This window comes from Schistocerca piceifrons, chromosome 4 (assembly GCF_021461385.2).
Source record: "Schistocerca piceifrons isolate TAMUIC-IGC-003096 chromosome 4, iqSchPice1.1, whole genome shotgun sequence".
Taxonomy (NCBI): Eukaryota; Metazoa; Arthropoda; class Insecta; order Orthoptera; family Acrididae; genus Schistocerca; species Schistocerca piceifrons.
Genome location: NC_060141.1, coordinates 346,095,273 through 346,110,617, shown reverse-complemented (window position 1 = coordinate 346,110,617; position 15,345 = coordinate 346,095,273). Strand labels below are relative to the sequence as shown.

The 15,345-nt window shown below is 47.9% G+C and overlaps 1 protein-coding gene and 1 non-coding gene across 2 annotated transcripts in view; one reads left to right on the top strand and one right to left on the bottom strand.

The window, feature by feature from the left end:
* Positions 1–15,345, bottom strand: part of LOC124794768 (kalirin) — a 2,150,963-nt gene that overhangs the window by 339,795 nt on the left and 1,795,823 nt on the right. The gene's annotated exons all lie outside the window — the stretch shown is intronic.
* Positions 6,125–6,198, top strand: Trnat-ugu. The gene has a single exon. It is a non-coding gene; the product is annotated as a tRNA-Thr (tRNA).

Genomic DNA, 15,345 nt, shown 5'->3' with positions numbered 1-15,345 from the left:
TTCGCGGCTGTCCTTGAGCGATTTGATAATCTACGACACATTCGTCTAATTCCTGTATGAATATGTATTTTTAGTGCCTGTACTGCCCTAATGCCGACCGATAGCACCAGCTGTAATGTGACCACATCTTTTAAAACCTTCGATGTCACCTCACATTTTTATTTAGCAACAATTAATTAAAATTTTTTATGAATAAATGAAGACAAAAGATCCACCATGAACTCAGACCCTTTTTAAGTAGCTGTTTCATAACAACAGGCACTGGTAAGAAAAATGAGTTGCTTACAAGAGTATTACGATTATCGTCAAATCACGTGAAACAATGAGGTGCAGTCGTGTGCGTGGCAAAGACACTATAAACGGCTGGAGCGGACATCAAGGTAGCGTCGCAACAGAACAGAGCGGCTTGGTATGTCGAAGGTGGTGGACGTAAGAATAAACGAGATGGGACTGCTGTAGGAATATTGAAACAATGAACTTCAGGTAGAACACTGAAAGTACAAGATCGGCGTGACTACTGAATAAGTAAATTATCGAACAAGTTTTATTTTAACAAGTTGGTGAACACAGTGGAATAATGTGGTGCAATCAATGGTCATACTGCATCGTATCACTTGGTGTCGTGAAATAATAAGTTATAAATCAAAATGAATAACATAGGTCTATTACTTCATCCGAACATTTACCTGTGAATCAACGTCAAACAAAAATCGAAACACTCAAACAGAGCTCACGATCAGCTTACACGTTACACAGGGCATAGTATACGCATGTGTAGCAGAATGTTTCTTCAAAGCAGAAGATCCATCAGTACACTGTTTCAAGAAAAAGACTCGGGAATTCTAATGACCAAGATTAAAATTTTGTCTGTTGCATATTCTAATATTTCGTTGAAGTCTGATTACACGATAAGAACAAATATAAATTCAGTTGCGTAAATAAACATTTAAGAAGTGGCATTTAAAAGTTTAAAAACAGAAAAATTCAGTAGACGGCCCTTTATAGAATACATGCTTTCTTTGTTATTCTGTGCCAACAATTCAGGCGATATGTGAGACAAGATGAAAACTATTTTTGTGCTAATCAATTCACGTGCTCCAAGTTAAGCAGCCTGGTGTCCAAGATAATGTTGGGTTTTTAAGAGCTAGGAGTCTAGGACGAGGAGGACATTACTGTTTAACGTCCCGTCGACAACGAGGTCATTAGAGGCGGAACACAAGCTCGGATTGGGGAAGGTTAGAGAAAAACGTCCTTTCGAAGGATCAATCCCGGCATTTGCTCAAATGATTTAGGGAACTCAAAGAAAATCTAAATCAGGATGGCCAGAGACGGGTTTGAACGGTCGCTTTCTCGAATGCGAGTCCAGTGTGCTAACCACTGCGCTATCTCGCTCAGTGCTTAAGAATTTCTGAGAAAGGTAGAAATGAAATTGAGCTGTTTACCTGCAAGTGTGCAAATCGAAAATTGAGCCGTCCTGTTAAGCTATGACAAGTTACAGCTCGATCGGCTCAATTGCAGTAGACAAGACAATAAAAAAAACAATAACTCTGAGGGACTGGGAAAAAGAATTTACGACTGAAGCGTAGTCCCAGGAGAACGTCACGTTTCTTCAGTTCTGGAAATCGCCGAAGGAATGGCCAATCAATGCGAGAGAAGCGGCATTCAGTATTCGCAAAGCTCGTAACCTGTCATACGCTCGTAGAGTCACGAGGCAGCAAACCTACGTTGCAGTTAAAACAAAACGCTGCGGGGCGTGGATTGGGAAAAAAGGCGCGTATCTCGCGAATTTTTAGCTTCAATAATATATTGCTATACAATATGAGCCTAGGCTGATCGTGAGACAAACATTCAGCGCATTAATGATTATGATCTACAGTTCGGGCGTTAGTGATGTCATTGTTTCTGAGGTCTATTTCTTACGTCTCACTCAACGTGTAACATGAGTGAAACGCCAGAAGCTACCTCCAGACAATCACATTTCGCTGGAGTCTCGGAATTTAGATGAAGATCATTGTTGTCATGAAATGATACACGTTCAGGATGATCATCTGAGAAGGAAAAATGGTTCAAATGGCTCTGAGCACTATGAGACATAACTTCTGAGGTCATCAGTCCCCCAGAACTTAGAACTACTTAAACGTAGCTAAACTAAGGACATCATACACATCCATGCCCGAGGCAGGATTCGAACCTGCGACAGTAGCAGTCGCGCGGTTCCGGACTGAAGCGCCTAGAACCGCTCGGCCACTCCGGCCGGCTTAGACAGTACTTAATCTAACTTAAACTAACGTACGGTAACGACAACACACACACTCATCCCCGAGGGACGACTCGAACCTCCGAAGGGGGGACAGGCGCGAATCGTGGCTAGGTGCCTCAAACCACGCGGCTGTACTGCTGGGTCCGCCTCTCGTAACATCTAGTGGCCGATTCCGCATTGCATAGGTGTCTCCGGATGCTTTCGATCAGAAGTGTATGTCTAGCATTAGAAGACAAATCGTTGGGCACAGAAACATCCCTCAGACGACAATCCCATACAATAAAAATCACCAGTTGTAAACAGCGGCCGTGAAAGCCTCCACTGTGTAGTGGAAAGAACTGGCGTCGACCACACAGCCCCAGATGCCGAGATCGCCCGCCGTCGCAGCAGCGGCGGCGGACAGTCCCGGCCGTCACCTGCCTGCTCCCACGTCGCACGCCTCCGCAAGGCGCGCCGCCGCTGCGGCAACAGGCACGGCGAGCGGAGAGCGCGCGATTTGCCGCATATGGCCGTGGCGCGCACACGTCGTCAGCGCCGGCCACATTCATCACATCAGGACGCGGATGTTTTCGATTCCTGCAAAGGTCGCGCTGGCAGACGCCGGAGCCGCGACAGAAGACGGCTGGCCGGCCGGCCGTCCGTGAGCCGCACTCGCCCCGGCCATAAGAGGCCGCCGAGGAAAAAGCCGCTACACAGCCCTCCAGCCTCATCGGCGGCCTCCAGGTGCCACGCAGCAGGGACGACGACGCCGAAAACAAACGTCAGCGCTATTTGACAACAAACGGACCGATGCACGATTAGCATATTTCTTGTTTGCGCTAACACCAATGTCCATATGCATGGCTCAATGGTTAACGTCGCAGCCTTGACTGCGGAAGGATCCAGGTTGGACTCGTGGTACGTTCTGAGGTAGGGACGTGCTGAACTGGCTCCACTCAACAACGGTAGGTCAAATGAGGAGCTGCTTCAACAAAGAAGCAGCGGGTCCGCAGCTCGTGGTCTAGTGGCTAGCGTTGATGCCTCTAGATCGCGGGGTCCCGGGTTTGATTCTCGGCCGGCTTGGGTACTTTCTCTGCCCGGGGACTGGGTGTTTGTGTTGTCCACATCATTTCATCATCATCATCACCATTCGTGACAGTGGCTCGATTCGACTGTGTAAAAATTGGTACTTTGTACGGGCGCTGATGACCGCACAGTTGAGCGTCCCACAAACAAAACATCATCATCAAAGAAGCAGAGGCACCATCAGGACACACCGCCTGCCGAAATGGCTGGATGGATTAGCGACTTGATAGGCACATGCCCGACGATCATAGATCGCTAAACGTACTGCGTACAGGCCTCACTCTTGAGCGGTGTTTACGTTTACGTTAGGCTTCGTTTATACGTAACAGCAGTTGGTTAGAAGCAGTGACGTAACTAGGGCAACTGTCGTCTACGACAAACTTCGAATTATAGATGACTGTCGAATTATTGTGCGGCACGGAAAGTCGAATTCGACAACATCTAGCTCAACTAGAAATGAGACTAGACCTTAAAGGACCTTCATTAAGGAACTGCTTACGTATAAAATACTGTACTGAGAGCAGTAGCAGTATGCGATGTACCAAGTTTTTATGCTAACGTACGTATGCCGCTACAGCGGCAGTGTTCTTTAAAACGTTGACAAAATCCTCATGTCCGGAAATGTAACGTTTGGAGGCAGAATAAGTTCGAAGATCTCGGATCAGTTCCAAGTCTCCCGCTTCACGGTACGCACACACACTGAGAAAAGGGCGCCGTCCTCTGTCTCTGTTGTACTTATGACATCACATACAACTTTGGTCCGTCTACAACACGGATAAACCAAACGCGATCCGCAGACCAAATGCAGCCCTCCATTTGTCTATTACGACCCATCCCACACCGTTCGTTCTTATATTTCTTTTTTATCCATCTTTCATTCCCTAGCGTAAAGGGGTGAGTGGGCCATTGTAGAACTTAGTTCTTGTGTACCCAGTCTAATTGCAATGGGGCTGAGGGATTCCAATTCGGAATAATAAGTTGTCTCCAGAACCCTCATAACGTTACTGAGCACGAAGGAGACTCACCTAAACTGTACGTTTTTTTTACGCCATTTCTTCTGAAAAAGTGTGCGGTCCCTTCTTTTTTGGACGAAAACACAGTGACTGCAATGAGCTATCTTCAAATGCTGCACAACTGACTTCTTCCACAACTTCAGGAGGAGTTCGATGGCTGCATATTCCAACAGTCTGCAGCTCCACCACACTGACACAACAACGAACGTCAGTGTCTCAAAGACACTCCGCCTCAACGCTCGATAGGGCGCACGGGACACTGGGGGACTGCCCTGCATTCTTGGCCTTCAAGATCGCCAGACATGACCCCACGCGATTTTTTCTTGTGTTGATTTGTGAAAGTAAGTGTATTCATCTTCCCTTTACCTCGTGACATAGAAGAAGTGAAGGACAGAATAACAGCCGCCATAACTTTTGTAATAGCAAATGCATTGTGTAAAGTTTATGACGAATTCAGCTATCAAATGGTTCAAATGGCTCTGAGCACTATGGGACGTAACTTCTAAGGTCATCAGTCCCCTATAACTTAGAACTACTTAAACCTAACTAACCTAAGGACACCACACACATCCATGGCCGACGCAGGATTCGAACCTGCGACCGTAGCGGTCGCGCGGTTCCAGACTGTAGCGCCTAGAACCGCTCGGCCACCTCGCCCGGCATTTAGCCATCGTCTACACGTTGTTCGTGCTGCTGCTAGTGAGCACATGGAGCATTTGTAATAGCATTGCTAAAACGTCAAGACTTTCTGCAATTCATTCCATGTTTGCAGCATGTTTTTATCAATAAATATGGAGTTTTGAAATCAGGTTATTCATTTTGAAACACCTTATATTGAGGGCTTGTAATTGGGTGAACGTCTGTCAACAAACCATGGTATGAATTATAATAGCGTTGTCACTATCTTTCATCCAACTGATGTATAAAGTGTTTCAGATTTCCTTGCTTCTATAGGACTTCTTAGGAATTTCCATACGTTATAACACCAGTTTCTCAAATGTCACGCCTTCCGTTATTTTGTATGCAGTATGTATTTATAATACCACCAATACTGTTAGGCAGCTGAGAGCTTTTTTAGACCACGCCGCATGAGACGTGAAGCTACGATCCCCTGAAGGTCGCCTGGACACGCAGACACAGAGTTCCTTGACGAGTCTTTTTGCTGAGAGAAATCAATTTCTCATTAGCAGCTTTCAGTACACATCAGTTGGTTACCCCTGGTGGCCCGCAGTGGCAGGACAGACCGCGGAAAACGAGCGAAAGAGCGGCTGGGACCGGGGAGGCACCGGGGAAATCAGCACGAGAGCCACGCCGCCTGATTGCCATCTGCGGATAAGAGGCGCCCCCCGCCCCCCGCCCCCTTTTTTCTGCACGCGATGGCGGACTTTGGCGCTGCACGCCGTTACGTTATTCCGTTATGAAATCCAGCCTACAGCGTGCGCCAAGGGTGAGGCCCGCCTACCGAAAGTTTCTACTGACACGCTAACCCTTGTTGCACCGAAACGTATTCGAGGCAGTTCCGCAGTGTCGCTTAATGAACAAAATCAGACATTATGAAATACTGTAGCAGCTTTGTGATTCAATTCAGGACTTTCTCGCATAAGCTAACATGTTGTTCTTAACGGGGCGAAACAGTCTGATGCAAATGTAGTTCCGGGCGTACCTGAAGTGAGTGTCATTGTGTTTTTATTGATCACGGGGCGCTATGAATATAGTGTGGGACAATAATGTGGGTCTCAAGGGAGGCGTGCCAGAGAAAAGTCCCTGCAGTCGCACTATCTTCTGTGTCCTGGTGGCTCAGATGGATAGAGCGTCTGCCATGTAAGCAGGAGATCCCGGGTGCGAGTCCCGGTCGGGACACATGTTTTCAACTGTCCCCGCTGACTTATATCAACGTCTGTATGCAGCTAGGGGTATTCATTTCATTGTAATCTCGTATCTACAACACGATTTTGTTAACGTCTCTACCGCAACGTCTCTTCGTAGCTCTACAAATGGCAACTGTTTTTGCTTATAGCCCTTTGCGCTTCGTAGTTGAAAGCGCTGCCACGTGCCAGGGATTTCTGTAAGTTGACTCGACTGTAGGAAGGTCTTATTAGTAAAGAATAAATGTATTAAAACGTCATGCATGATGCCGCATATTTTCACGTATTTCAGTGTTTATGACGTCATGTCTCCAGGTCTATGTGTCTAACGATATATTTGCGTAGTTACATTGAAATGAAATGTGTGACTAGGGCCTCCCGTCGGGTAGACCGTTCGCCCGGTGCAAGTCTTTCGATTTGACGCCACTTCGGCGACTTGCCGTCGATGGGGATGAAATGATGATGATTAGGACAACAAAACACCCAGTCCCTGAGCAGAAAAAATCTCCGACCCAGCCGGGAATCGAACCCGGGCCCTTAGGATTGACAGTCGGCCGCGCTGACCACCCAGCTACCGGGGGCGGACTGTAGCTACATTCAGCGGCATATATGTGTACTGCCAGCGAAATTCGTTGCAAATAAAGTGAGTAGGAAAAAAAGGTAATAAATTTAAACATCATGCAAGATTCTGAGGTTTTCCGTGCATCTCTGTGTTTATGACATAGTATCTCCCGATCTGTATGTCATACAACGATATAATTTGGTAGGTACATTCAGACGCATATGAACATACAGTTTGCAAACTGTGTTGGGTATAGAATTAGTAGAAAGAAGTAATAAATTTAAACATCATGCATAATGCAGCATATTTTCAGGGGTCTCATTCTTTATGACATCATCTGTCCTGAACGCACGCGCGCGTACACACACACACACACACACACACACACACACACACATTTCGGGGTATCTTAACTGTCATATTTTACGCTATTTTTATATTTCTTAGATGTCGTTTCCACAGTCACTCTTTTTTAAGAAGTAAAAGTGAAACTCTGTACATAGATGCAACTCTTACCACTGCTGGCCGCAATTTTCATTTATTCAAAGCTCAGCATTGACTTTTAGTATTTGACGCACCTACTTGGGAAGAATGCGTGACGACTGCGCGCAAGAGGGAAGGGACTACCTTGTATTTAAAGCTGTTCTCTGTATCACAAGTTTGTTACCACAGAGAAAAAATATTTTGTAATTTTCTCTTGTATTACTACTCTACGTACTGGAATTTCAAGATGGTACTGTGTACTGACGAAGATTATTCTAATTTGCCGGCCGGAGTGGCCGAGCGGTTAAAGGCGCTACAGTCTGGAACCGCACTACCACTACGGTCGCAGGTTCGAATCCTGCCTCGGGTATGGATGTGTGTGATGTCCTTAGGTTAGTTAGGTTTAAGTAGTTCTAAGTTCTAGGGGACTTATGACCACAGCAGTTGAGTCCCATAGTGCTCAGAGCCATATATTCTAATTTAGAATGATCTGTAAGGGCTCGGCGCTTGGCTGCAGCACTGACAATTGACCCTAAACGAAAATAATAGTAACGTATTGTGCATAATAGCTGAAAAGACTCAAGACCGTTGACTATCAGTTACTGGAAATTGTTAACCGTAAATTACAAGGAGATGGAAGTTAATCTAAACTGGAATAGCTATGTACAGCTCTGAGAGTCACTGAAAGAATCCTAAGAAAAAAAGGAATGCAACCACGGGAGAGTTAGCTTTTGGATACTTGGACTCTTATCAAGTGGGACAGATACAGCAGATAGGGAAGAACCAAAGAAGAGCGGGTCAATCGTCACGGCTTCGTTTAGTAAGCCGGAGGGGTTTACTCAGACGCTAATCCAAATCCAGCAGCAGACGCTACGAGGGAGGCGAGGGGTTTACGGTTAAAATTCCGAGCATTTATGTTCCAACAAGAAACATTTCACTTCCCCACTCATATATCTAGCAAACTGACCATGACAGAAATATTCAGATAAATTTCAGCTCATAACGAAGCTTACTAGCAATCTCCTTGTTGCGCACCTTTCCTGGACGAAACAGAGAGAGGAGGACGAAGAAGGAGAGAGGGAGGGGGTAAGGGGGAAAGAGGGTGGGAGGGGGAGAGAGGGAGGGTGGGAGGGGGAGAGAGGGAGGGAGGGAGGGTGAGAGAGGGAGGGAGGGTGAGAGAGGGAGGGAGGGTGAGAGAGGGAGGGAGGGTGAGAGAGGGAGGGAGGGTGAGAGAGGGAGGGAGGGTGAGAGAGGGAGGGAGGGTGAGAGAGGGAGGGAGGGTGAGAGAGGGAGGGAGGGGGAGAGAGAGAGAGAAAGAGAGAGAGACACAGAGAAAGAGAGAGAGAGAGAGAGAGAGAGAGAGGGGAGAATTGTAGTGGCCGTTCAACGCCCTTACATTCACTGCCAGGAATGGCAAACGAAACTAATACCCGAACACGACTAATACACTCTGATGGCCGTTCTACCTGTCACTGAGAATAATCATTTACATTCCCGCCGATGGTGTGTGTACGTGTACGAAGTTACATGACATTCTGCCATTTCTTCTGTGTGTTTCTTTTTTGACTGGAAATGTATACTCTAGAACATTCGAGAATATTTTAGACCATTCTAAGACAAACGTTAACATTCGTAAAAGGTGGAGAACAATATACAACAATATCGAATTGTTTCCCTAAAAAAATATTAAATTGTTGCAAGAGACAGAAGACGTCCTAGTGACCACGAAGATATGATACAGACCTGTTCAAGCACTCATATCTACACAACCACAACAGTTGCCACCGCACAACGGATGTACCAAGGATACATCACAGTCAAAAAGCAGTGATTTATACACAGAAGTGACAAAAGTCGTGGGATAGCGATATGAGGATGCACAAATGGCGGCAGTAACGCGCAGAAAAGGTATAAAAGGGCAGTGCATTGGCAGAACTGGCGTTTGTACTCAGGTGATTCGTGTGACAGGGTTCCCGACGTGATTATGGCCGCACGTCGGGAATTACCAGACTATGAACGCGGAAATCGGTAGGAAAATAAATATTCCTATATCCACAGTGTCAAGAGTGCGTCGAGAATGTAAAATTTCAGACATTACCTCTCGCCACGGAGAACGTAGTGGGCGACGGCCTTGATTTAGCGACAGACAGCGGCGGTGTTTATTTAGTGTTGTCAGTGCTAACAGACAAGTAACACTGCCTGAGATAAGCGCAGGAAGAAATGTGCGATGTATGATGAACGTATCCGTTAGGACAGAACGGCGAGATGTACCGTTTTCTGCTATGGCGGCAGACGACCCACGCGAGTGCCTTTGGTAACAGCACATCGACCGCAGCACCTCTCCTGTGCTCGAGCCATATCAGTTGGTTCGCAGACGACTGGAAAACCGTGGGCTGGTCGGATGACTGTCGATTTCAGTTGGTAAGAGCTGACGCCAAGATTCGAGTGTGGCGAGGACCTCACGTAGTCAGGAACCACGAAGCACTGCAGGCTGGCGGAGGCTCCATATCGGTGTGCGCTGTGTTTCCATGGAATAGACTGGGTCATCTGGACCAAGAGAACCGATTATTGCCTGGAAACGGTTTTGTTCGGGTACTTGGAGGCAATCTGGTGCCATTCATGGACTGCATGTTCCCAAAAAACGATGGAATTTTTATGGGTGACAATGCGTTATGTCACCTGACCACAACAGTTCGCGATTGTATGAATGTGCGGTGTCTGTTTTTTCGGATACGTCCGAAAGAACAGACACCGCACATTCATATAATTTGATAGGCCTAGCTGGACAATGTACCCATTTTCGCCAGTGCAGAGTAAAAAAAAATTTTTTTTTTATTGTCAAATTATAGACCTGTTACCTGATGTTTAAAACAGGTCGTACATCTTACAATTTTCGTTTTTCATCTCTTTACAGTTTTCTTTTGTTTTGTTTCATCTACAACATTTACAAATAATGATACGTTTCAAAATAACAACAATTTAAGGTTGAAATATAAATAAAATTTTGTTGTTTTTTTAAGAAGAATATAAAAAGAAGGTAGGACAGAGGAGAGATTTGTTAGTACCATCACCGAATGTGACTGACGTGCTCATCCATGTACAGCATTTGGTGATTTCTTGGCTGGATCGCCAGCTCCTTATGCTTATTTACTGTCACATTTCAGCTTCCTCATCCTGTTCCTCCTCATTGTAACTACACTCCTGGAAATGGAAAAAAGAACACATTGACACCGGTGTGTCAGACCTACCATACTTGCTCCGCACACTGCGAGAGGGCTGTACAAGCAATGATCACACGCACGGCACAGCAGACACACCAGGAACCGCGGTGTTGGCCGTCGAATGGCGCTAGCTGCGCAGCATTTGTGCACCGCCGCCGTCAGTGTAAGCCAGTTTGCCGTGGCATACGGAGCTCCATCGCAGTCTTTAACACTGGTAGCATGCCGCGACAGCGTGGACGTGAACCGTATGTGCAGTTGACGGACTTTGGGCGAGGGCGTATAGTGAGCATGCGGGAGGCCGGGTGGACGTACCGCCGAATTGCTCAACACGTGGGGCGTGAGGTCTCCACAGTACATCGATGTTGTCGCCAGTGGTCGGCGGAAGGTGCACGTGCTCGTCGACCTGGGACCGGACCGCAGCGACGCACGGATGCACGCCAAGACCGTAGGATCCTACGCAGTGCCGTAGGGGACCGCACCGCCACTTCCCAGCAAATTAGGGACACTGTTGCTCCTGGGGTATCGGCGAGGATCATTCGCAACCGTCTCCATGAAGCTGGGCTACGGTCCCGTACACCGTTAGGCCGTCTTCCGCTCACGCCCCAACATCGTGCAGCCCGCCTCCAGTGGTGTCGCGACAGGCGTGAATGGAGGGACGAATGGAGACGTGTCGTCTTCAGCGATGAGAGTCGCTTCTGCCTTGGTGCCAATGATGGTCGTATGCTTGTTTGGCGCCGTGCAGGTGAGCGCCACAATCAGGACTGCATACGACCGAGGCACACAGGGCCAACACCCGGCATCATGGTGTGGGGAGCGATCTCCTACACTGGCCGTACACCACTGGTGATCGTCGAGGGGACACTGAATAGTGCACGGTACATCCAAACCGTCATCGAACCCATCGTTCTACCATTCCTAGACCGGCAAGGGAACTTGCTGTTCCAACAGGACAATGCACGTCCGCATGTATCCCGTGCCACCCAACGTGCTCTAGAAGGTGTAAGTCAACTACCCTGGCCAGCAAGATCTCCGGATCTGTCCCCCATTGAGCATGTTTGGGACTGGATGAAGCGTCGTCTCACGCGGTCTGCACGTCCAGCACGAACGCTGGTCCAACTGAGGCGCCAGGTGGAAATGGCATGGCAAGCCGTTCCACAGGACTACATCCAGCATCTCTACGATCGTCTCCATGGGAGAATAGCAGCCTGCATTGCTGCGAAAGGTGGATATACACTGTACTAGTGCCGACATTGTGCATGCTCTGTTGCCTGTGTCTATGTGCCTGTGGTTCTGTCAGTGTGATCATGTGATGTATCTGACCCCAGGAATGTGTCAATAAAGTTTCCCCTTCCTGGGACAATGAATTCACGGTGTTCTTATTTCAATTTCCAGGAGTGTATTTTCGCTGTCACTGTGGGTATACCCTCTGGAGATTGTTGTTATGCTGCACATAGGCATGTCTGTAATGTTGTGTCCACATGTACTCTTCATGTGTTGTTTTTTAATAACTGTTTGTCAGTGCGTTTAATTGTGCCCTTCGTTCTTCGTCTCTTATTGCTGCGTATATGTCTATGTCTGTATCTGTGTAGTGTATGTGTATCGTTCGCGTATTGCCCGCAGAAAAAGACGGTGTGTTCTGGGGAACCTTCTTCCCCGCATGTGCATGTAGGTATCTGTCTCAGACTCACGCGGTTTAAGTGCGTGGGATAAGGTCCGCGTCCGGTTAAGAAATGTACTATACCGCGGCTGGGATCGATATGTCTCATTCTCAACCGCTCCTTTATGTCAGGGAGGAAGTCGTGCAGTTTACGTCCCTTATCACTTACATCCCACTCACCTTGCCATGTATCCAAACGCCAACTTTTAAGGTGACGTATCGTCTCTATCGGTACACCGGTTATTGTGTGTACCTTATCTAGTCTCCCCACCTTTAACCAGTACCTTGCAGCTCTGTATTTGATCGTGATATCTATGGGGCATATTCCGAGCACCACACACAGGGCATCCGCTGAGGTGGTACCGAAGGCTCCAGATAGCCTAAGTAAGACACTTCTCTGCCCTCGTCTGACGGTGCTTTGTTGGTGACCACGTTCAGTCTATGTGCCCACGTGCTAGCTTCGAAGCTCAGTACTGATTCGAAGATTGTGCAGATGCAAAAACACGTCCAACCTTGGAGGACATGGACAAGGGCTGCGGTTAGGTGGCGCTCGAGGCAGTGTGGATCGACCTCGAGGCGGCGAGGCGGGTTAGTCCGTGCAGTTGCGATAACACTGCGCCTCGGATGGCGCAGTGGGTACCGCACCTGCCAAGTAAGTAGGAGATCCCGGGATCGAATCCCGGTCCGGTGCAAATTTTCATTCGTCGCCGACGACTCCGCGTAATGTCCCAGCGCAGCTGACAGCAGTGACCCCTCCCTCCCCTTTCCTTTTTTCCGCTCTCCACCTTCAATTTACATGTAATGTTCGCGATTGGTTTGAAAAACATGATGGACAGTTCGAGCGAATGATGCGGCCACCTAGACATAATCGAGAGGTCACTTCATGCACAAAATCCTGCAGCAGCAACAGTTTCGCAGTTATGGAGCATGGCTCACTATTTTTGCAGAGGCTTCCAACTAGTTGTCGAGTCCACGCCACGTCCATTTGCTGCACTATTCCTGGCAACAGCAGGTCCGACGCAACATTAGGAGGTATCCCATGACTTTTGTCACACCTGTGTATTGGAAGTATCCCATGACTTTTGTCACATCTGTGTATTGAATAGTGGATGGCACAAACGCTTTTCTGAAAAGCCTAAACGGAGATCAACGTTTCTCGCACGGTAATGGGTCAAAGAGCTGGCGTTTAGAATTCGCAAAGCCTAAATGTGAGCGGGCCCGCCAGTGACCAGCTGCGGGCGTTATCTCCGCTCCTCCGTGGGCGCAACAGAGCACGACGTGATGGGACGCGGCCCGCTGGCTGCGATAGTACACAGCAACGCCGGCCGCCGGATGACAACAATAGGGGCGCCAACTGGCGGCCAATTGCAGCCGCAATTGAATATAACCGGCCTCGTCCTCAATTACGGCGCCACAGCCAGAGCCGCAGCTGCCTGACGCCCACTCTGCTGCGCACGCCGTGCCGCCAAGGTACAGTGCTGAGTTGCTTCCCCTCTGCTACACTGTGGGAGCGCACTGAACCAACGCTTAGGCGTCAGTGCGGTTCAGGCACAGCTGCGTGGTTACGTTAAGGGGGAAAGGGAGAGACGTAGGCTATAATCCCTTCACCGCCCCCTAAATCTGATTTGCGATCGTCCTCTCTTTCAGCGAGCCTCAGGCGCCTATGATAATAATAATTATGATAATAAAATTTGTAAAATAGCTTTATTATAACAACAATATTAGTTTAGTGCATTAGTTCATAACGTTTTCCCACAAGTTTAATAAATTTAACAGATACACATACCACAGACTTTAATAATCAATAATATACACTACTGGCCATTAATATTGCTACACCAAGAAGAAATGCAGATGATAAACGGGTATTCATTGGACAAATATATTATACTAGAACTGACATGTGATTACGTTTTCACGCAATTTGGGTGCATAGATCCTGAGAAATCACTACCCACAACAACCACCTCTGGCAGTAATAACGGCCTTGATACGCCTGGGCATTGCGTCAAACAGAGCTTGGATGACATGTACAGGTACAGCTGCCCATGCAGCTTCAACACGATACCACAGTTCATCAAGAGTAGTGACTGGCGTATTGTGACGAGCCAGTTGCTCGGCCACCACTGACAAGACGTTTTCAATTCGTGAGAGATCTGGAGAACGTGCTGTTCAGGGCAGCAGTCGAACATTTTCTGTATGCAGAAAGGCCCGTACAGGACCTGCAACACGCGGTCGTGCATTATCGTGCTGAAATCGCAGGGATCGAATGAAGGGTAGAGCCACGGGTCGTAACACATCTAAAATGTAACGTCCACTGTTCAAAGTGCCGTCAATGCGAACAAGAGGTGACCGAGACGTGTAACCAATGGCACCCCATACCATCACACCGGGTGATACGCCAGTATGGCGATGACGAATACACGCTTCCAATGTGCCTTCACCGCGATGTCGCCAAACACGGATGTGACCATCATGATGTTGTAAACAGAACTTGGATTCATCCGAAAAAAATGACGTTTTGCCATTCGTGCACCCACGTTCGTCGTTGAGTACACCATTGCACGCTCTCCTGTCTGTGATGCAGCGTCAAGGGTAACCGCAGCCATGGTCTCCGAGCTGGTAGTCCATGCTGCTGCAAACGTCGTCGAACTGTTCGTGCAGATGGTTGTTATCTTGCAAACGTCCCCATCTGTTGACTCAGGGATCGAGACGTGGCTGCACAATCCGTTACAGCCATGCGGAGAAGATGCCTGCCATCTCGACTGCTCGTGATACGAAGCCGTTGGATCCAGCACGGCGTTCGGTATTACCCTCCTGAACCCACCTATTCCATATTCTGCTAACAGTCATTGGATCTCGACCAACGCGATACGATAAACCGCAATCGCGATAGGCTGCAATCCTACCTTTATCACAGTCGGAAACGTGACGGTACGCATTTCTCCTCCTTACACGAGGCATCACAACAACGTTTCACCAGGCAACGCCGGTCAACTGCTGTTTGTGTATGAGAAATCTGTTGGAAACTTTCCTCATGTCAGCACGTTGTAGGTGTCGCCACCGGCGCCAACCTTGTGTGAATGCTCTGAAAAGCTAATCATTTGCATATCACAGCATATTCTTCCTGTCGGTTAAATTTCGCGTCTGTAGCACGTCATCTTCGTGGTGTAGCAATTTTAATGGCCAGTAGTGTAGTTCTCGATTCCGCTCAGCACT